Raw genomic sequence first — 23,206 nt, 5'->3', positions numbered from 1 at the left:
CATCACCTAAGACTGTACTAACCCTAACACTACCTGCAAATCCTAAAGCTATCATGACCCTTACCTTAGCTTCAAACTCTAAGGCTAGCCCAGCCATAACCCTAGATACAACTCTTAAACTAATATTAAACCTAACCCTAGCTCCAAAGTCTGAAGCTTTCACATCTCTAACCATAGCTCCTAACCATAAAGCTCTTTCAATCCTATCCAAGTGAAAAAAGTCAACTCAAGAATACTAATTTCAATGGTGCTACAGAGCACTATAGTGTCATTTTTGACAAACTAATGATTATTGCGCTCAAAAAGTAGTAAGAAGCTACAGCTATTTGTGGAGTTATAATACTCTAATTTGCCAGAAAATGTGCAAAATTGTAACTTTGAGTTAAGTGTGCTTAACTGTACTAAACTGAAGTATGCTTAAGTAGACTTTAAAAATACTTCTGCATATATCTGTAAACAAACATTCTACATATTGTGAACTGAAATGAAATCAAAATGTAATATGCATTACAAATGCTTTTACTATTATACACTGATTAGACTTAAAATATAAAAAAACATACACTGAATACGTCTTTATTAAAACTCCCAATCCAGTATCCAGTCTTGGATTTAGTTTCCACAAGAAATCACATGACATATCAACAACTACAATGTTTATAAACACAGTTAGCCTAATTCTGATTTATCTATCACTTTAGGATTCAGCCAAGTTCTTGCCACATTAAAAAACACAGAAAATGGCAAATGGCTTTTAAATTTTGAACACTGAAACCAACCACCTTCAATTTTACACAGAATATATTGTGAAAAGTTTGGGGAAGGTAGTTTGGGGCGTGATTCACAATGATGGTGAGTAAAAGGGAGTAGACAAAGCCAATATGCAAATAGGAGGCCTCAAGAACCAATGAGAAAAATGTGAATTTTACTCAAATTTGTGGTATTCCCCACACAAACCCATTGAATAGCACTCACCCAATATGGCTGACACAGTTAGTGGAATTGTGAAGAAATATCAAAATGGAAGAAATGATGATATACATTTGCTAGTATAAATACTACATACTTAGACAAATATCAGTATGTTTTAAATACATTTAATTGCAGTTTTTGTTAACTATGGTAACCCTATATTTAACCCTCCAGCCCAAATACTAATCTTAAACCTAGCTTCAAACCCTTAGGGTCTCATAAACCTTAGAACAGATCTATACTCCAAAGCTATACTGACCCTTATCCTAGCTCCAAACCCAAAAGCTCCCTCAACACTAACCTCACCTCAATCCCTTAATGCTGTACAATTCCTAGTTCTAGATAAAAATCATGCAACTTCTTAAACCTTACATTTAGCTCCAATCCCTTATCCTCTCCAAACCCCAATCCTAGATATAACCCTTAAGCCTTTTCTAACCATGTAAATAGTCTTAAACTCTAAGGCTCTCCCCACTCTAACCCTGAATCCATACTTTTCACCCCTACAAACACTTACCCTAACTCCAAACCCTAAGACTCTTCTTAACCCAACCCTAGATCTAACACTTAAGCCTATTGTGAACCTAAGTCTAGCTCCACACCATATGGTCTCATAAACCTAAATATGCCTCAATGATCCATGGCTGTACTGATACTCAACCAAGCTCCAAACCCTAAAGGTCTCACATGCCTAAACCTATTTCCATCACCTAAGACTGTACTAACCCTAACACTACCTGCAAATCCTAAGGCTATCATGACCCTTACCTTAGCTTCAAACTCTAAGGCTAGCCCAGCCATAACCCTAGATACAACTCTTAAACTAATATTAAACCTAACCCTAGCTCCAAAGTCTGAAGCTTTCACATCTCTAACCATAGCTCCTAACCATAAAGCTCTTTCAATCCTATCCAAGTGAAAAAAGTCAACTCAAGAATACTAATTTCAATGGTGCTACAGAGCACTATAGTGTCATTTTCGACAAACTAATGATTATTGCGCTCAAAAAGTAGTAAGAAGCTACAGCTATTTGTGGAGTTATAATACTCTAATTTGCCAGAAAATGTGCAAAATTGTAACTTTGAGTTAAGTGTGCTTAACTGTACTAAACTGAAGTATGCTTAAGTAGACTTTAAAAATACTTCTGCATATATCTGTAAACAAACATTCTACACATTGTGAACTGAAATTAAATCAAAATGTAATATGCATTACAAATGCTTTTACTATTATACACTGATTAGACTTAAAATATAAAAAAACATACACTGAATACGTCTTTATTAAAACTCCCAATCCAGTATCCAGTCTTGGATTTAGTTTCCACAAGAAATCACATGACATATCAACAACTACAATGTTTATAAACACAGTTAGCCTAATTCTGATTTATCTATCACTTCAGGATTCAGCCAAGTTCTTGCCACATTAAAAAACACAGAAAATGGCAAATGGCTTTTAAATTTTGAACACTGAAACCAACCACCTTCAATTTTACACAGAATATATTGTGAAAAGTTTGGGGAAGGTAGTTTGGGGCGTGATTCACAATGATGGTGAGTAAAAGGGAGTAGACAAAGCCAATATGCAAATAGGAGGCCTCAAGAACCAATGAGAAAAATGTGAATTTTACTCAAATATGTGGAATTCCCCACACAAACCCATTGAATAGCACTCACTCAATATGGCTGACACAGTTAGTGGAATTGTGAAGAAATATCAAAATGGAAGAAATGATGATATACATTTGCTAGTATAAATACTACATACTTAGACAAATATCAGTATGTTTTAAATACATTTAATTGCAGTTTTTGTTAACTATGGTAACCCTATATTTAACCCTCCAGCCCAAATACTAATCTTAAACCTAGCTTCAAACCCTTAGGGTCTCATAAACCTTAGAACAGATCTATACTCCAAAGCTATACTGACCCTTATCCTAGCTCCAAACCCAAAAGCTCCCTCAACACTAACCTCACCTCAATCCCTTAATGCTGTACAATTCCTAGTTCTAAATAAAAATCATGCAACTTCTTAAACCTTACATTTAGCTCCAATCCCTTATCCTCTCCAAACCCCAATCCTAGATATAACCCTTAAGCCTTTTCTAACCATGTAAATAGTCTTAAACTCTAAGGCTCTCCCCACTCTAACCCTGAATCCATACTTTTCACCCCTACAAACACTTACCCTAACTCCAAACCCTAAGACTCTTCTTAACCCAACCCTAGATCTAACACTTAAGCCTATTCTGAACCTAAGTCTAGCTCCACACCATATGGTCTCATAAACCTAAATATGCCTCAATGATCCATGGCTGTACTGATACTCAACCAAGCTCCAAACCCTAAAGGTCTCACATGCCTAAACCTATTTCCATCACCTAAGACTGTACTAACCCTAACACTACCTGCAAATCCTAAAGCTATCATGACCCTTACCTTAGCTTCAAACTCTAAGGCTAGCCCAGCCATAACCCTAGATACAACTCTTAAACTAATATTAAACCTAACCCTAGCTCCAAAGTCTGAAGCTTTCACATCTCTAACCATAGCTCCTAACCATAAAGCTCTTTCAATCCTATCCAAGTGAAAAAAGTCAACTCAAGAATACTAATTTCAATGGTGCTACAGAGCACTATAGTGTCATTTTTGACAAACTAATGATTATTGCGCTCAAAAAGTAGTAAGAAGCTACAGCTATTTGTGGAGTTATAATACTCTAATTTGCCAGAAAATGTGCAAAATTGTAACTTTGAGTTAAGTGTGCTTAACTGTACTAAACTGAAGTATGCTTAAGTAGACTTTAAAAATACTTCTGCATATATCTGTAAACAAACATTCTACATATTGTGAACTGAAATGAAATCAAAATGTAATATGCATTACAAATGCTTTTACTATTATACACTGATTAGACTTAAAATATAAAAAAACATACACTGAATACGTCTTTATTAAAACTCCCAATCCAGTATCCAGTCTTGGATTTAGTTTCCACAAGAAATCACATGACATATCAACAACTACAATGTTTATAAACACAGTTAGCCTAATTCTGATTTATCTATCACTTTAGGATTCAGCCAAGTTCTTGCCACATTAAAAAACACAGAAAATGGCAAATGGCTTTTAAATTTTGAACACTGAAACCAACCACCTTCAATTTTACACAGAATATATTGTGAAAAGTTTGGGGAAGGTAGTTTGGGGCGTGATTCACAATGATGGTGAGTAAAAGGGAGTAGACAAAGCCAATATGCAAATAGGAGGCCTCAAGAACCAATGAGAAAAATGTGAATTTTACTCAAATTTGTGGTATTCCCCACACAAACCCATTGAATAGCACTCACCCAATATGGCTGACACAGTTAGTGGAATTGTGAAGAAATATCAAAATGGAAGAAATGATGATATACATTTGCTAGTATAAATACTACATACTTAGACAAATATCAGTATGTTTTAAATACATTTAATTGCAGTTTTTGTTAACTATGGTAACCCTATATTTAACCCTCCAGCCCAAATACTAATCTTAAACCTAGCTTCAAACCCTTAGGGTCTCATAAACCTTAGAACAGATCTATACTCCAAAGCTATACTGACCCTTATCCTAGCTCCAAACCCAAAAGCTCCCTCAACACTAACCTCACCTCAATCCCTTAATGCTGTACAATTCCTAGTTCTAGATAAAAATCATGCAACTTCTTAAACCTTACATTTAGCTCCAATCCCTTATCCTCTCCAAACCCCAATCCTAGATATAACCCTTAAGCCTTTTCTAACCATGTAAATAGTCTTAAACTCTAAGGCTCTCCCCACTCTAACCCTGAATCCATACTTTTCACCCCTACAAACACTTACCCTAACTCCAAACCCTAAGACTCTTCTTAACCCAACCCTAGATCTAACACTTAAGCCTATTGTGAACCTAAGTCTAGCTCCACACCATATGGTCTCATAAACCTAAATATGCCTCAATGATCCATGGCTGTACTGATACTCAACCAAGCTCCAAACCCTAAAGGTCTCACATGCCTAAACCTATTTCCATCACCTAAGACTGTACTAACCCTAACACTACCTGCAAATCCTAAAGCTATCATGACCCTTACCTTAGCTTCAAACTCTAAGGCTAGCCCAGCCATAACCCTAGATACAACTCTTAAACTAATATTAAACCTAACCCTAGCTCCAAAGTCTGAAGCTTTCACATCTCTAACCATAGCTCCTAACCATAAAGCTCTTTCAATCCTATCCAAGTGAAAAAAGTCAACTCAAGAATACTAATTTCAATGGTGCTACAGAGCACTATAGTGTCATTTTCGACAAACTAATGATTATTGCGCTCAAAAAGTAGTAAGAAGCTACAGCTATTTGTGGAGTTATAATACTCTAATTTGCCAGAAAATGTGCAAAATTGTAACTTTGAGTTAAGTGTGCTTAACTGTACTAAACTGAAGTATGCTTAAGTAGACTTTAAAAATACTTCTGCATATATCTGTAAACAAACATTCTATACATTGTGAATTGAAATTAAATCAAAATGTAATATGCATTACAAATGCTTTTACTATTATACACTGATTAGACTTAAAATATAAAAAAACATACACTGAATACGTCTTTATTAAAACTCCCAATCCAGTATCCAGTCTTGGATTTAGTTTCCACAAGAAATCACATGACATATCAACAACTACAATGTTTATAAACACAGTTAGCCTAATTCTGATTTGTCTATCACTTCAGGATTCAGCCAAGTTCTTGCCACATTAAAAAACACAGAAAATGGCAAATGGCTTTTAAATTTTGAACACTGAAACCAACCACCTTCAATTTTACACAGAATATATTGTGAAAAGTTTGGGGAAGGTAGTTTGGGGCGTGATTCACAATGATGGTGAGTAAAAGGGAGTAGACAAAGCCAATATGCAAATAGGAGGCCTCAAGAACCAATGAGAAAAATGTGAATTTTACTCAAATATGTGGTATTCCCCACACAAACCCATTGAATAGCACTCACTCAATATGGCTGACACAGTTAGTGGAATTGTGAAGAAATATCAAAATGGAAGAAATGATGATACACATTTGCTAGTATAAATACTACATACTTAGACAAATATCAGTATGTTTTAAATACATTTAATTGCAGTTTTTGTTAACTATGGTAACCCTATATTTAACCCTCCAGCCCAAATACTAATCTTAAACCTAGCTTCAAACCCTTAGGGTCTCATAAACCTTAGAACAGATCTATACTCCAAAGCTATACTGACCCTTATCCTAGCTCCAAACCCAAAAGCTCCCTCAACACTAACCTCACCTCAATCCCTTAATGCTGTACAATTCCTAGTTCTAAATAAAAATCATGCAACTTCTTAAACCTTACATTTAGCTCCAATCCCTTATCCTCTCCAAACCCCAATCCTAGATATAACCCTTAAGCCTTTTCTAACCATGTAAATAGTCTTAAACTCTAAGGCTCTCCCCACTCTAACCCTGAATCCATACTTTTCACCCCTACAAACACTTACCCTAACTCCAAACCCTAAGACTCTTCTTAACCCAACCCTAGATCTAACACTTAAGCCTATTCTGAACCTAAGTCTAGCTCCACACCATATGGTCTCATAAACCTAAATATGCCTCAATGATCCATGGCTGTACTGATACTCAACCAAGCTCCAAACCCTAAAGGTCTCACATGCCTAAACCTATTTCCATCACCTAAGACTGTACTAACCCTAACACTACCTGCAAATCCTAAAGCTATCATGACCCTTACCTTAGCTTCAAACTCTAAGGCTAGCCCAGCCATAACCCTAGATACAACTCTTAAACTAATATTAAACCTAACCCTAGCTCCAAAGTCTGAAGCTTTCACATCTCTAACCATAGCTCCTAACCATAAAGCTCTTTCAATCCTATCCAAGTGAAAAAAGTCAACTCAAGAATACTAATTTCAATGGTGCTACAGAGCACTATAGTGTCATTTTTGACAAACTAATGATTATTGCGCTCAAAAAGTAGTAAGAAGCTACAGCTATTTGTGGAGTTATAATACTCTAATTTGCCAGAAAATGTGCAAAATTGTAACTTTGAGTTAAGTGTGCTTAACTGTACTAAACTGAAGTATGCTTAAGTAGACTTTAAAAATACTTCTGCATATATCTGTAAACAAACATTCTACATATTGTGAACTGAAATTAAATCAAAATGTAATATGCATTACAAATGCTTTTACTATTATACACTGATTAGACTTAAAATATAAAAAAACATACACTGAATACATCTTTATTAAAACTCCCAAACCAGTATCCAGTCTTGGATTTAGTTTCCACAAGAAATCACATGACATATCAACAACTACAATGTTTATAAACACAGTTAGCCTAATTCTGATTTATCTATCACTTTAGGATTCAGCCAAGTTCTTGCCACATTAAAAAACACAGAAAATGGCAACTGGCTTTTAAATTTTGAACACTGAAACCAACCACCTACAATTTTACACAGAATATATTGTGAAAATTTTGGGGAAGGTAGTTTGGGGCGTGATTCACAATGATGGTGAGTAAAAGGGAGTAGACAAAGCCAATATGCAAATAGGAGGCCTCAAGAACCAATGAGAAAAATGTGAATTTTACTCAAATATGTGGTATTCCCCACACAAACCCATTGAATAGCACTCACCCAATATGGCTGACACAGTTAGTGGAATTGTTAAGAAATATCAAAATGGAAGAAATGATGACATACATTTGCTAGTATAAATACTACATACTTAGACAAATATCAGTATGTTTTAAATACATTTAATTGCAGTTTTTGTTAACTATGGTAACCCTATATTTAACCCTCCAGCCCAAATACTAATCCTAAACCTAGCTTCAAACCCTTAGGGTCTCATAAACATTAGAACAGATCTATACTCCAAAGCTATACTGACCCTTATCCTAGCTCCAAACCCAAAAGCTCCCTCAACACTAACCTCACCTCAATCCCTTAATGCTGTACAAATCCTAGTTCTAGATAAAAATCATGCAACTTCTTAAACCTTACATTTAGCTCCAATCCCTTATCCTCTCCAAACCCCAATCCTAGATATAACCCTTAAGCCTTTTCTAACCATGTAAATAGTCTTAAACTCTAAGGCTCTCCCCACTCTAACCCTGAATCCATACTTTTCACCCCTACAAACACTTACCCTAACTCCAAACCCTAAGACTCTTCTTAACCCAACCCTAGATCTAACACTTAAGCCTATTCTGAACCTAAGTCTAGCTCCACACCATATGGTCTCACAAACCTAAATATGCCTCAATGATCCATGGCTGTACTGATACTAAACCAAGCTCCAAACCCTAAAGGTCTCACATGCCTAAACCTATTTCCATCACCTAAGACTGTACTAACCCTAACACTATCTGCAAATCCTAAAGCTATCATGACCCTTACCTTAGCTCCAAACTCTAAGGCAAGCCCAGCCATAACCCTAGATACAACTCTTAAACTAATATTAAACCTAACCCTAGCTCCAAAGTCTGAAGCTTTCACATCTCTAACCATAGCTCCTAACCATAAAGCTCTTTCAATCCTATCCAAGTGAAAAAAGTCAACTCAAGAATACTAATTTCAATGGTGCTACAGAGCACAATAGTGTCATTTTTGACAAACTAATGATTATTGCGCTCAAAAAGTACTAAGAAGCTACAGCTATTTGTGGAGTTATAATACTCTAATTGCCAGAAATTGTGCAAAATTATAACTTTGAGTTAAGTGTGCTTAACTGTACTAAACTGAAGTATACTTAAGTAGACTTTAAAAATACTTCTGCATTTATCTGGAAACAAACATTCTACACATTGTGAACTGAAATGAAATCAAAATGTAATATGCATTACAAATGCTTTTACTATTATACACTGATTAGACTTAAAATATAAAAAAACATACACTGAATACGTCTTTATTAAAACTTCCAATCCAGTATCCAGTCTTGGATTTAGTTTCCTCAAGAAATCACATGACATATCAACAACTACAATGTTTATAAACACAGTTAGCCTAATTCTGATTTATCTATCACTTTAGGATTCAGCCAAGTTCTTGCCACATTAAAAAACACAGAAAATGGCAAATGGCTTTTAAATTTTGAACACTGAAACCAACCACCTTCAATTTTACACAGAATATATTGTGAAAAGTTTGGGGAAGGTAGTTTGGGGCGTGATTCACAATGATGGTGAGTAAAAGGGAGTAGACAAAGCCAATATGCAAATAGGAGGCCTCAAGAACCAATGAGAAAAATGTGAATTTTACTCAAATTTGTGGTATTCCCCACACAAACCCATTGAATAGCACTCACCCAATATGGCTGACACAGTTAGTGGAATTGTGAAGAAATATCAAAATGGAAGAAATGATGATATACATTTGCTAGTATAAATACTACATACTTAGACAAATATCAGTATGTTTTAAATACATTTAATTGCAGTTTTTGTTAACTATGGTAACCCTATATTTAACCCTCCAGCCCAAATACTAATCTTAAACCTAGCTTCAAACCCTTAGGGTCTCATAAACCTTAGAACAGATCTATACTCCAAAGCTATACTGACCCTTATCCTAGCTCCAAACCCAAAAGCTCCCTCAACACTAACCTCACCTCAATCCCTTAATGCTGTACAATTCCTAGTTCTAGATAAAAATCATGCAACTTCTTAAACCTTACATTTAGCTCCAATCCCTTATCCTCTCCAAACCCCAATCCTAGATATAACCCTTAAGCCTTTTCTAACCATGTAAATAGTCTTAAACTCTAAGGCTCTCCCCACTCTAACCCTGAATCCATACTTTTCACCCCTACAAACACTTACCCTAACTCCAAACCCTAAGACTCTTCTTAACCCAACCCTAGATCTAACACTTAAGCCTATTGTGAACCTAAGTCTAGCTCCACACCATATGGTCTCATAAACCTAAATATGCCTCAATGATCCATGGCTGTACTGATACTCAACCAAGCTCCAAACCCTAAAGGTCTCACATGCCTAAACCTATTTCCATCACCTAAGACTGTACTAACCCTAACACTACCTGCAAATCCTAAAGCTATCATGACCCTTACCTTAGCTTCAAACTCTAAGGCTAGCCCAGCCATAACCCTAGATACAACTCTTAAACTAATATTAAACCTAACCCTAGCTCCAAAGTCTGAAGCTTTCACATCTCTAACCATAGCTCCTAACCATAAAGCTCTTTCAATCCTATCCAAGTGAAAAAAGTCAACTCAAGAATACTAATTTCAATGGTGCTACAGAGCACTATAGTGTCATTTTCGACAAACTAATGATTATTGCGCTCAAAAAGTAGTAAGAAGCTACAGCTATTTGTGGAGTTATAATACTCTAATTTGCCAGAAAATGTGCAAAATTGTAACTTTGAGTTAAGTGTGCTTAACTGTACTAAACTGAAGTATGCTTAAGTAGACTTTAAAAATACTTCTGCATATATCTGTAAACAAACATTCTATACATTGTGAATTGAAATTAAATCAAAATGTAATATGCATTACAAATGCTTTTACTATTATACACTGATTAGACTTAAAATATAAAAAAACATACACTGAATACGTCTTTATTAAAACTCCCAATCCAGTATCCAGTCTTGGATTTAGTTTCCACAAGAAATCACATGACATATCAACAACTACAATGTTTATAAACACAGTTAGCCTAATTCTGATTTATCTATCACTTCAGGATTCAGCCAAGTTCTTGCCACATTAAAAAACACAGAAAATGGCAAATGGCTTTTAAATTTTGAACACTGAAACCAACCACCTTCAATTTTACACAGAATATATTGTGAAAAGTTTGGGGAAGGTAGTTTGGGGCGTGATTCACAATGATGGTGAGTAAAAGGGAGTAGACAAAGCCAATATGCAAATAGGAGGCCTCAAGAACCAATGAGAAAAATGTGAATTTTACTCAAATATGTGGTATTCCCCACACAAACCCATTGAATAGCACTCACTCAATATGGCTGACACAGTTAGTGGAATTGTGAAGAAATATCAAAATGGAAGAAATGATGATATACATTTGCTAGTATAAATACTACATACTTAGACAAATATCAGTATGTTTTAAATACATTTAATTGCAGTTTTTGTTAACTATGGTAACCCTATATTTAACCCTCCAGCCCAAATACTAATCTTAAACCTAGCTTCAAACCCTTAGGGTCTCATAAACCTTAGAACAGATCTATACTCCAAAGCTATACTGACCCTTATCCTAGCTCCAAACCCAAAAGCTCCCTCAACACTAACCTCACCTCAATCCCTTAATGCTGTACAATTCCTAGTTCTAAATAAAAATCATGCAACTTCTTAAACCTTACATTTAGCTCCAATCCCTTATCCTCTCCAAACCCCAATCCTAGATATAACCCTTAAGCCTTTTCTAACCATGTAAATAGTCTTAAACTCTAAGGCTCTCCCCACTCTAACCCTGAATCCATACTTTTCACCCCTACAAACACTTACCCTAACTCCAAACCCTAAGACTCTTCTTAACCCAACCCTAGATCTAACACTTAAGCCTATTCTGAACCTAAGTCTAGCTCCACACCATATGGTCTCATAAACCTAAATATGCCTCAATGATCCATGGCTGTACTGATACTCAACCAAGCTCCAAACCCTAAAGGTCTCACATGCCTAAACCTATTTCCATCACCTAAGACTGTACTAACCCTAACACTACCTGCAAATCCTAAAGCTATCATGACCCTTACCTTAGCTTCAAACTCTAAGGCTAGCCCAGCCATAACCCTAGATACAACTCTTAAACTAATATTAAACCTAACCCTAGCTCCAAAGTCTGAAGCTTTCACATCTCTAACCATAGCTCCTAACCATAAAGCTCTTTCAATCCTATCCAAGTGAAAAAAGTCAACTCAAGAATACTAATTTCAATGGTGCTACAGAGCACTATAGTGTCATTTTTGACAAACTAATGATTATTGCGCTCAAAAAGTAGTAAGAAGCTACAGCTATTTGTGGTGTTATAATACTCTAATTTGCCAGAAAATGTGCAAAATTGTAACTTTGAGTTAAGTGTGCTTAACTGTACTAAACTGAAGTATGCTTAAGTAGACTTTAAAAATACTTCTGCATATATCTGTAAACAAACATTCTACATATTGTGAACTGAAATGAAATCAAAATGTAATATGCATTACAAATGCTTTTACTATTATACACTGATTAGACTTAAAATATAAAAAAACATACACTGAATACGTCTTTATTAAAACTCCCAATCCAGTATCCAGTCTTGGATTTAGTTTCCACAAGAAATCACATGACATATCAACAACTACAATGTTTATAAACACAGTTAGCCTAATTCTGATTTATCTATCACTTTAGGATTCAGCCAAGTTCTTGCCACATTAAAAAACACAGAAAATGGCAAATGGCTTTTAAATTTTGAACACTGAAACCAACCACCTTCAATTTTACACAGAATATATTGTGAAAAGTTTGGGGAAGGTAGTTTGGGGCGTGATTCACAATGATGGTGAGTAAAAGGGAGTAGACAAAGCCAATATGCAAATAGGAGGCCTCAAGAACCAATGAGAAAAATGTGAATTTTACTCAAATTTGTGGTATTCCCCACACAAACCCATTGAATAGCACTCACCCAATATGGCTGACACAGTTAGTGGAATTGTGAAGAAATATCAAAATGGAAGAAATGATGATATACATTTGCTAGTATAAATACTACATACTTAGACAAATATCAGTATGTTTTAAATACATTTAATTGCAGTTTTTGTTAACTATGGTAACCCTATATTTAACCCTCCAGCCCAAATACTAATCTTAAACCTAGCTTCAAACCCTTAGGGTCTCATAAACCTTAGAACAGATCTATACTCCAAAGCTATACTGACCCTTATCCTAGCTCCAAACCCAAAAGCTCCCTCAACACTAACCTCACCTCAATCCCTTAATGCTGTACAATTCCTAGTTCTAGATAAAAATCATGCAACTTCTTAAACCTTACATTTAGCTCCAATCCCTTATCCTCTCCAAACCCCAATCCTAGATATAACCCTTAAGCCTTTTCTAACCATGTAAATAGTCTTAAACTCTAAGGCTCTCCCCACTCTAACCCTGAATCCATACTTTTCACCCCTACAAACACTTACCCTAACTCCAAACCCTAAGACTCTTCTTAACCCAACCCTAGATCTAACACTTAAGCCTATTCTGAACCTAAGTCTAGCTCCACACCATATGGTCTCATAAACCTAAATATGCCTCAATGATCCATGGCTGTACTGATACTCAACCAAGCTCCAAACCCTAAAGGTCTCACATGCCTAAACCTATTTCCATCACCTAAGACTGTACTAACCCTAACACTACCTGCAAATCCTAAAGCTATCATGACCCTTACCTTAGCTTCAAACTCTAAGGCTAGCCCAGCCATAACCCTAGATACAACTCTTAAACTAATATTAAACCTAACCCTAGCTCCAAAGTCTGAAGCTTTCACATCTCTAACCATAGCTCCTAACCATAAAGCTCTTTCAATCCTATCCAAGTGAAAAAAGTCAACTCAAGAATACTAATTTCAATGGTGCTACAGAGCACTATAGTGTCATTTTCGACAAACTAATGATTATTGCGCTCAAAAAGTAGTAAGAAGCTACAGCTATTTGTGGAGTTATAATACTCTAATTTGCCAGAAAATGTGCAAAATTGTAACTTTGAGTTAAGTGTGCTTAACTGTACTAAACTGAAGTATGCTTAAGTAGACTTTAAAAATACTTCTGCATATATCTGTAAACAAACATTCTATACATTGTGAATTGAAATTAAATCAAAATGTAATATGCATTACAAATGCTTTTACTATTATACACTGATTAGACTTAAAATATAAAAAAACATACACTGAATACGTCTTTATTAAAACTCCCAATCCAGTATCCAGTCTTGGATTTAGTTTCCACAAGAAATCACATGACATATCAACAACTACAATGTTTATAAACACAGTTAGCCTAATTCTGATTTATCTATCACTTCAGGATTCAGCCAAGTTCTTGCCACATTAAAAAACACAGAAAATGGCAAATGGCTTTTAAATTTTGAACACTGAAACCAACCACCTTCAATTTTACACAGAATATATTGTGAAAAGTTTGGGGAAGGTAGTTTGGGGCGTGATTCACAATGATGGTGAGTAAAAGGGAGTAGACAAAGCCAATATGCAAATAGGAGGCCTCAAGAACCAATGAGAAAAATGTGAATTTTACTCAAATATGTGGTATTCCCCACACAAACCCATTGAATAGCACTCACTCAATATGGCTGACACAGTTAGTGGAATTGTGAAGAAATATCAAAATGGAAGAAATGATGATATACATTTGCTAGTATAAATACTACATACTTAGACAAATATCAGTATGTTTTAAATACATTTAATTGCAGTTTTTGTTAACTATGGTAACCCTATATTTAACCCTCCAGCCCAAATACTAATCTTAAACCTAGCTTCAAACCCTTAGGGTCTCATAAACCTTAGAACAGATCTATACTCCAAAGCTATACTGACCCTTATCCTAGCTCCAAACCCAAAAGCTCCCTCAACACTAACCTCACCTCAATCCCTTAATGCTGTACAATTCCTAGTTCTAAATAAAAATCATGCAACTTCTTAAACCTTACATTTAGCTCCAATCCCTTATCCTCTCCAAACCCCAATCCTAGATATAACCCTTAAGCCTTTTCTAACCATGTAAATAGTCTTAAACTCTAAGGCTCTCCCCACTCTAACCCTGAATCCATACTTTTCACCCCTACAAACACTTACCCTAACTCCAAACCCTAAGACTCTTCTTAACCCAACCCTAGATCTAACACTTAAGCCTATTCTGAACCTAAGTCTAGCTCCACACCATATGGTCTCATAAACCTAAATATGCCTCAATGATCCATGGCTGTACTGATACTCAACCAAGCTCCAAACCCTAAAGGTCTCACATGCCTAAACCTATTTCCATCACCTAAGACTGTACTAACCCTAACACTACCTGCAAATCCTAAAGCTATCATGACCCTTACCTTAGCTTCAAACTCTAAGGCTAGCCCAGCCATAACCCTAGATACAACTCTTAAACTAATATTAAACCTAACCCTAGCTCCAAAGTCTGAAGCTTTCACATCTCTAACCATAGCTCCTAACCATAAAGCTCTTTCAATCCTATCCAAGTGAAAAAAGTCAACTCAAGAATACTAATTTCAATGGTGCTACAGAGCACTATAGTGTCATTTTTGACAAACTAATGATTATTGCGCTCAAAAAGTAGTAAGAAGCTACAGCTATTTGTGGAGTTATAATACTCTAATTTGCCAGAAAATGTGCAAAATTGTAACTTTGAGTTAAGTGTGCTTAACTGTACTAAACTGAAGTATGCTTAAGTAGACTTTAAAAATACTTCTGCATATATCTGTAAACAAACATTCTACATATTGTGAACTGAAATTAAATCAAAATGTAATATGCATTACAAATGCTTTTACTATTATACACTGATTAGACTTAAAATATAAAAAAACATACACTGAATACATCTTTATTAAAACTCCCAATCCAGTATCCAGTCTTGGATTTAGTTTCCACAAGAAATCACATGACATATCAACAACTACAATGTTTATAAACACAGTTAGCCTAATTCTGATTTATCTATCACTTCAGGATTCAGCCAAGTTCTTGCTACATTAAAAAACACAGAAAATGGCAACTGGCTTTTAAATTTTGAACACTGAAACCAACCACCTACAATTTTACACAGAATATATTGTGAAAATTTTGGGGAAGGTAGTTTGGGGCGTGATTCACAATGATGGTGAGTAAAAGGGAGTAGACAAAGCCAATATGCAAATAGGAGGCCTCAAGAACCAATGAGAAAAATGTGAATTTTACTCAAATATGTGGTATTCCCCACACAAACCCATTGAATAGCACTCACCCAATATGGCTGACACAGTTAGTGGAATTGTTAAGAAATATCAAAATGGAAGAAATGATGACATACATTTGCTAGTATAAATACTACATACTTAGACAAATATCAGTATGTTTTAAATACATTTAATTGCAGTTTTTGTTAACTATGGTAACCCTATATTTAACCCTCCAGCCCAAATACTAATCCTAAACCTAGCTTCAAACCCTTAGGGTCTCATAAACCTTAGAACAGATCTGTACTCCAAAGCTATACTGACCCTTATCCTAGCTCCAAACCCAAAAGCTCCCTCAACACTAACCTCACCTCAATCCCTTAATGCTGTACAAATCCTAGTTCTAGATAAAAATCATGCAACTTCTTAAACCTTACATTTAGCTCCAATCCCTTATCCTCTCCAAACCCCAATCCTAGATATAACCCTTAAGCCTTTTCTAACCATGTAAATAGTCTTAAACTCTAAGGCTCTCCCCACTCTAACCCTGAATCCATACTTTTCACCCCTACAAACACTTACCCTAACTCCAAACCCTAAGACTCTTCTTAACCCAACCCTAGATCTAACACTTAAGCCTATTCTGAACCTAAGTCTAGCTCCACACCATATGGTCTCATAAACCTAAATATGCCTCAATGATCCATGGCTGTACTGATACTCAACCAAGCTCCAAACCCTAAAGGTCTCACATGCCTAAACCTATTTCCATCACCTAAGACTGTACTAACCCTAACACTACCTGCAAATCCTAAAGCTATCATGACCCTTACCTTAGCTTCAAACTCTAAGGCTAGCCCAGCCATAACCCTAGATACAACTCTTAAACTAATATTAAACCTAACCCTAGCTCCAAAGTCTGAAGCTTTCACATCTCTAACCATAGCTCCTAACCATAAAGCTCTTTCAATCCTATCCAAGTGAAAAAAGTCAACTCAAGAATACTAATTTCAATGGTGCTACAGAGCACTATAGTGTCATTTTTGACAAACTAATGATTATTGCGCTCAAAAAGTAGTAAGAAGCTACAGCTATTTGTGGAGTTATAATACTCTAATTTGCCAGAAAATGTGCAAAATTGTAACTTTGAGTTAAGTGTGCTTAACTGTACTAAACTGAAGTATGCTTAAGTAGACTTTAAAAATACTTCTGCATATATCTGTAAACAAACATTCTACATATTGTGAACTGAAATTAAATCAAAATGTAATATGCATTACAAATGCTTTTACTATTATACACTGATTAGACTTAAAATATAAAAAAACATACACTGAATACATCTTTATTAAAACTCCCAATCCAGTATCCAGTCTTGGATTTAGTTTCCACAAGAAATCACATGACATATCAACAACTACAATGTTTATAAACACAGTTAGCCTAATTCTGATTTATCTATCACTTCAGGATTCAGCCAAGTTCTTGCTACATTAAAAAACACAGAAAATGGCAACTGGCTTTTAAATTTTGAACACTGAAACCAACCACCTACAATTTTACACAGAATATATTGTGAAAATTTTGGGGAAGGTAGTTTGGGGCGTGATTCACAATGATGGTGAGTAAAAGCGAGTAGACAAAGCCAATATGCAAATAGGAGGCCTCAAGAACCAATGAGAAAAATGTGAATTTTACTCAGATATGTGGTATTCCCCACACAAACCCATTGAATAGCACTAACCCAATATGGCTGACACAGTTAGTGGAATTGTTAAGAAATATCAAAATGGAAGAAATGATGACATACATTTGCTAGTATAAATAATTCATACTTAGACAAATATCAGTATGTTTTAAATACATTTAATTGCAGTTTTTGTTAACTATGGTAACCCTATATTTAACCCTCCAGCCCAAATACTAATCTTAAACCTAGCTTCAAACCCTTAGGGTCTCATAAACCTTAGAACAGATCTATACTCCAAAGCTATACTGACCCTTATCCTAGCTCCAAACCCAAAAGCTCCCTCAACACTAACCTCACCTCAATCCCTTAATGCTGTACAATTCCTAGTTCTAGATAAAAATCATGCAACTTCTTAAACCTTACATTTAGCTCCAATCCCTTATCCTCTCCAAACCCCAATCCTAGATATAACCCTTAAGCCTTTTCTAACCATGTAAATAGTCTTAAACTCTAAGGCTCTCCCCACTCTAACCCTGAATCCATACTTTTCACCCCTACAAACACTTACCCTAACTCCAAACCCTAAGACTCTTCTTAACCCAACCCTAGATCTAACACTTAAGCCTATTGTGAACCTAAGTCTAGCTCCACACCATATGGTCTCATAAACCTAAATATGCCTCAATGATCCATGGCTGTACTGATACTCAACCAAGCTCCAAACCCTAAAGGTCTCACATGCCTAAACCTATTTCCATCACCTAAGACTGTACTAACCCTAACACTACCTGCAAATCCTAAAGCTATCATGACCCTTACCTTAGCTTCAAACTCTAAGGCTAGCCCAGCCATAACCCTAGACACAACTCTTAAACTAATATTAAACCTAACCCTAGCTCCAAAGTCTGAAGCTTTCACATCTCTAACCATAGCTCCTAACCATAAAGCTCTTTCAATCCTATCCAAGTGAAAAAAGTCAACTCAAGAATACTAATTTCAATGGTGCTACAGAGCACTATAGTGTCATTTTCGACAAACTAATGATTATTGCGCTCAAAAAGTAGTAAGAAGCTACAGCTATTTGTGGAGTTATAATACTCTAATTTGCCAGAAAATGTGCAAAATTGTAACTTTGAGTTAAGTGTGCTTAACTGTACTAAACTGAAGTATGCTTAAGTAGACTTTAAAAATACTTCTGCATATATCTGTAAACAAACATTCTACACATTGTGAACTGAAATTAAATCAAAATGTAATATGCATTACAAATGCTTTTACTATTATACACTGATTAGACTTAAAATATAAAAAAACATACACTGAATACGTCTTTATTAAAACTCCCAATCCAGTATCCAGTCTTGGATTTAGTTTCCACAAGAAATCACATGACATATCAACAACTACAATGTTTATAAACACAGTTAGCCTAATTCTGATTTATCTATCACTTCAGGATTCAGCCAAGTTCTTGCCACATTAAAACACACAGAAAATGGCAAATGGCTTTTAAATTTTGAACACTGAAACCAACCACCTTCAATTTTACACAGAATATATTGTGAAAAGTTTGGGGAAGGTAGTTTGGGGCGTGATTCACAATGATGGTGAGTAAAAGGGAGTAGACAAAGCCAATATGCAAATAGGAGGCCTCAAGAACCAATGAGAAAAATGTGAATTTTACTCAAATATGTGGTATTCCCCACACAAACCCATTGAATAGCACTCACTCAATATGGCTGACACAGTTAGTGGAATTGTGAAGAAATATCAAAATGGAAGAAATGATGATATACATTTGCTAGTATAAATACTACATACTTAGACAAATATCAGTATGTTTTAAATACATTTAATTGCAGTTTTTGTTAACTATGGTAACCCTATATTTAACCCTCCAGCCCAAATACTAATCTTAAACCTAGCTTCAAACCCTTAGGGTCTCATAAACCTTAGAACAGATCTATACTCCAAAGCTATACTGACCCTTATCCTAGCTCCAAACCCAAAAGCTCCCTCAACACTAACCTCACCTCAATCCCTTAATGCTGTACAATTCCTAGTTCTAAATAAAAATCATGCAACTTCTTAAACCTTACATTTAGCTCCAATCCCTTATCCTCTCCAAACCCCAATCCTAGATATAACCCTTAAGCCTTTTCTAACCATGTAAATAGTCTTAAACTCTAAGGCTCTCCCCACTCTAACCCTGAATCCATACTTTTCACCCCTACAAACACTTACCCTAACTCCAAACCCTAAGACTCTTCTTAACCCAACCCTAGATCTAACACTTAAGCCTATTCTGAACCTAAGTCTAGCTCCACACCATATGGTCTCATAAACCTAAATATGCCTCAATGATCCATGGCTGTACTGATACTCAACCAAGCTCCAAACCCTAAAGGTCTCACATGCCTAAACCTATTTCCATCACCTAAGACTGTACTAACCCTAACACTACCTGCAAATCCTAAAGCTATCATGACCCTTACCTTAGCTTCAAACTCTAAGGCTAGCCCAGCCATAACCCTAGATACAACTCTTAAACTAATATTAAACCTAACCCTAGCTCCAAAGTCTGAAGCTTTCACATCTCTAACCATAGCTCCTAACCATAAAGCTCTTTCAATCCTATCCAAGTGAAAAAAGTCAACTCAAGAATACTAATTTCAATGGTGCTACAGAGCACTATAGTGTCATTTTTGACAAACTAATGATTATTGCGCTCAAAAAGTAGTAAGAAGCTACAGCTATTTGTGGAGTTATAATACTCTAATTTGCCAGAAAATGTGCAAAATTGTAACTTTGAGTTAAGTGTGCTTAACTGTACTAAACTGAAGTATGCTTAAGTAGACTTTAAAAATACTTCTGCATATATCTGTAAACAAACATTCTACATATTGTGAACTGAAATGAAATCAAAATGTAATATGCATTACAAATGCTTTTACTATTATACACTGATTAGACTTAAAATATAAAAAAACATACACTGAATACGTCTTTATTAAAACTCCCAATCCAGTATCCAGTCTTGGATTTAGTTTCCACAAGAAATCACATGACATATCAACAACTACAATGTTTATAAACACAGTTAGCCTAATTCTGATTTATCTATCACTTTAGGATTCAGCCAAGTTCTTGCCACATTAAAAAACACAGAAAATGGCAAATGGCTTTTAAATTTTGAACACTGAAACCAACCACCTTCAATTTTACACAGAATATATTGTGAAAAGTTTGGGGAAGGTAGTTTGGGGCGTGATTCACAATGATGGTGAGTAAAAGGGAGTAGACAAAGCCAATATGCAAATAGGAGGCCTCAAGAACCAATGAGAAAAATGTGAATTTTACTCAAATTTGTGGTATTCCCCACACAAACCCATTGAATAGCACTCACCCAATATGGCTGACACAGTTAGTGGAATTGTGAAGAAATATCAAAATGGAAGAAATGATGATATACATTTGCTAGTATAAATACTACATACTTAGACAAATATCAGTATGTTTTAAATACATTTAATTGCAGTTTTTGTTAACTATGGTAACCCTATATTTAACCCTCCAGCCCAAATACTAATCTTAAACCTAGCTTCAAACCCTTAGGGTCTCATAAACCTTAGAACAGATCTATACTCCAAAGCTATACTGACCCTTATCCTAGCTCCAAACCCAAAAGCTCCCTCAACACTAACCTCACCTCAATCCCTTAATGCTGTACAATTCCTAGTTCTAGATAAAAATCATGCAACTTCTTAAACCTTACATTTAGCTCCAATCCCTTATCCTCTCCAAACCCCAATCCTAGATATAACCCTTAAGCCTTTTCTAACCATGTAAATAGTCTTAAACTCTAAGGCTCTCCCCACTCTAACCCTGAATCCATACTTTTCACCCCTACAAACACTTACCCTAACTCCAAACCCTAAGACTCTTCTTAACCCAACCCTAGATCTAACACTTAAGCCTATTGTGAACCTAAGTCTAGCTCCACACCATATGGTCTCATAAACCTAAATATGCCTCAATGATCCATGGCTGTACTGATACTCAACCAAGCTCCAAACCCTAAAGGTCTCACATGCCTAAACCTATTTCCATCACCTAAGACTGTACTAACCCTAACACTACCTGCAAATCCTAAAGCTATCATGACCCTTACCTTAGCTTCAAACTCTAAGGCTAGCCCAGCCATAACCCTAGATACAACTCTTAAACTAATATTAAACCTAACCCTAGCTCCAAAGTCTGAAGCTTTCACATCTCTAACCATAGCTCCTAACCATAAAGCTCTTTCAATCCTATCCAAGTGAAAAAAGTCAACTCAAGAATACTAATTTCAATGGTGCTACAGAGCACTATAGTGTCATTTTCGACAAACTAATGATTATTGCGCTCAAAAAGTAGTAAGAAGGTACAGCTATTTGTGGAGTTATAATACTCTAATTTGCCAGAAAATGTGCAAAATTGTAACTTTGAGTTAAGTGTGCTTAACTGTACTAAACTGAAGTATGCTTAAGTAGACTTTAAAAATACTTCTGCATATATCTGTAAACAAACATTCTACATATTGTGAACTGAAATGAAATCAAAATGTAATATGCATTACAAATGCTTTTACTATTATACACTGATTAGACTTAAAATATAAAAAAACATACACTGAATACGTCTTTATTAAAACTCCCAATCCAGTATCCAGTCTTGGATTTAGTTTCCACAAGAAATCACATGACATATCAACAACTACAATGTTTATAAACACAGTTAGCCTAATTCTGATTTATCTATCACTTTAGGATTCAGCCAAGTTCTTGCCACATTAAAAAACACAGAAAATGGCAAATGGCTTTTAAATTTTGAACACTGAAACCAACCACCTTCAATTTTACACAGAATATATTGTGAAAAGTTTGGGGAAGGTAGTTTGGGGCGTGATTCACAATGATGGTGAGTAAAAGGGAGTAGACAAAGCCAATATGCAAATAGGAGGCCTCAAGAACCAATGAGAAAAATGTGAATTTTACTCAAATTTGTGGTATTCCCCACACAAACCCATTGAATAGCACTCACCCAATATGGCTGACACAGTTAGTGGAATTGTGAAGAAATATCAAAATGGAAGAAATGATGATATACATTTGCTAGTATAAATACTACATACTTAGACAAATATCAGTATGTTTTAAATACATTTAATTGCAGTTTTTGTTAACTATGGTAACCCTATATTTAACCCTCCAGCCCAAATACTAATCTTAAACCTAGCTTCAAACCCTTAGGGTCTCATAAACCTTAGAACAGATCTATACTCCAAAGCTATACTGACCCTTATCCTAGCTCCAAACCCAAAAGCTCCCTCAACACTAACCTCACCTCAATCCCTTAATGCTGTACAATTCCTAGTTCTAGATAAAAATCATGCAACTTCTTAAACCTTACATTTAGCTCCAATCCCTTATCCTCTCCAAACCCCAATCCTAGATATAACCCTTAAGCCTTTTCTAACCATGTAAA

This window comes from Salminus brasiliensis, chromosome 7, assembly GCF_030463535.1.
Source record: "Salminus brasiliensis chromosome 7, fSalBra1.hap2, whole genome shotgun sequence".
NCBI lineage: Eukaryota > Metazoa > Chordata > Actinopteri > Characiformes > Bryconidae > Salminus > Salminus brasiliensis.
The sequence above is the reverse complement of the archived record's forward strand: the minus strand, read 5'-3'. Positions refer to the sequence as shown.